This window comes from Tupaia chinensis, unplaced genomic scaffold (assembly GCF_000334495.1).
Source record: "Tupaia chinensis unplaced genomic scaffold, TupChi_1.0 Scaffold138910_1, whole genome shotgun sequence".
Lineage (NCBI taxonomy): Eukaryota > Metazoa > Chordata > Mammalia > Scandentia > Tupaiidae > Tupaia > Tupaia belangeri.
Window position 1 is genome coordinate 31,167 of NW_006198801.1, and position 2,106 is coordinate 33,272.

The 2,106-nt window shown below is 46.0% G+C and overlaps 1 pseudogene; it reads left to right on the forward strand.

Moving 5' to 3' along the window:
* Nucleotides 1-995: 995 nt before the first annotated feature.
* LOC106736351 (transcription factor BTF3 pseudogene) lies at nucleotides 996-1,414 on the forward strand (annotated as a pseudogene).
* The last annotated feature ends 692 nt before the right edge of the window (nucleotides 1,415-2,106 follow it).

Sequence of the window (2,106 nt, forward strand, 5' to 3'; positions counted from 1 at the left end):
GTCACTCAAGCCCTTTCAAAGGAAGTTATACCTTGGTTTGGACTCTCCCTTATGATCAAGTCAGACAACAGCCCTGCCTTGTGGCAGAAGTCATACAAGGAATAGCAAAGTTCTTCCTTGGGCATAAAATGGAAACTTCACACTGCTTACTGACTTCAGAGCTCTGGGAGAGTTAAACGAATGAACCACACTCTCAAGTCCACCCTGGTTAAGCTCTGTCAAGACACAGGACATCCCTGAGTGGATGTTCTCCCATTAGTACACCTAAAAAGCATGGTTATTTCCCTTATGAGATTCTGTTTGGCTGGCTACCCCCTTTAGTTGCCCAGACCCGAATGGCTGATGTCTGAGGATTTTGTGGCCTTGGGAAAGACATTAAAGAGAATAGCCCAAATCACCTTAGAAAGAGCCTCCATTCTCCTTGGTAACTGGGTACATAAACATGAGCCTGGGGATCTTATATGGGTTAAAAATTAAAGAAAAAAAAATCATTACAGCCCACCTGGGTGGACCCAAGTGTGCTTGCTACCTCCACTGCAGTTAAGGTTTCAGGGCTATCCCCGTGGATTTACCAAACGTGAGCAAAATGAGCCGCAGAGCCAGAGGACCCTAGGACCTGGACAGTGAAGAGCCACCCTGAGAAGCTGACCAAGATGATTTTTCAGAGAGCTGAGACCTGCTGAGGAGTCTACAGCCCTGCTGCAGTCACTCTGCGGGCTGACAACATCACCCACTGCAAAAGCTAAGGACAATGACAGATGTCATCTCTACCTTACCTCTAGACCCTCCTGGCCCTAGCCCTCCTCATAGCACTAGCTGTGATTCCCCATTTGGCCCTAGCTATTGTCCCTCTGTTAATTGATCCTCCTAGAATATAATTGAGGAGGCTCAAGAGGGGGGAATGATGCCGGCCTCCCTCTAGCTGCCATCTTGCGTCCCCGTGTGTGTGCGCCTAATCTCAGCTGGTCTGCATGAGACCTCCTGAGCGCCAACCCTAGTCCCCCGTGCGGCCTCTTTTCCGCTCCGACAAGATGAAAGAAACTATCATGAACCAGGAAAAGCTCGCCAAGCTGCAGGCACAAGTGCACATTGGTGGGAAAGGAACTGCTTGCAGAAAGAAGAAGGTGGTTCATAGAACAGCTACAGCAGATGATAAGAAACTTCAGTTCTCCTTAAAGAAGTTAGGGGTAAACAATATCTCTGGTATTGAAGAGGTGAATGTTTACAAACCAGGGAACAGTGATCCACTTTAACAACCCTAAAGTTCAGGCATCTCTGGCAGCGAATACTTTCACCATTACAGGCCATGCTGAGACAAAGCAGCTGACAGAAATGCTACCCAGTATCTTAAACCAGCTTGGGGCAGACAGTCTGACTAGTTTAAGGAGACTGGCTGAAGCTCTGCCCAAACAATGTAAGTTTCCTTGTAGTAGAGTTACTGGGGGTTACTGGGTGGGGTTACTCTGGTACCAATAATCTGGGACCTCAAGTGGATGTAAATGTGTTTAATTTTTTAAATGCAAATTTTAAATAACACTTATAGTGGATTTTAAACAAGTGCTGTGATCATTAAACTTGATTTAATGTTGGTTTTCTATTAGCTAACTTGCTAGGACCAGAGCCTTAAAAATTGTACCTTTTAGTAGCTAGGATGTAGGTGGGACCAGAACTCACAATAACCCAAAGCCAGCAATTGCCAACATTTCACATTTCACATGAGAATTCACTGCCACTGCTCCCCCCTCCTCTGGAGTGATAAAAAGCAATCCTAGACCTTGAGAAGTTAGACACTCTGCTTATCTAATCCTTTCTTACCGAGAACAAACTCTGTGCTACATCTTCTTGATAGACTTCTTCTCCCTGATAGGATACTCTAAGCCTGCTGAGAGCCACCGCTCCCCAAACTTTCTGATAAAAGACTGTGTTCAACCCCCAAGTGGGGCCAGAGATTCTGAGTGTTAACTCCTCCACACCTGCCATCATATTAAAGAGTTATTCCTATCTCTCTGTAGTGCTGCCTTTTTGTTCCTTGGCCATCTGGTTTTCCACAACTAGACTATAACATTTGGAGGCCCCAGTGAGATCAGTACCTACCCGGTAACCTGG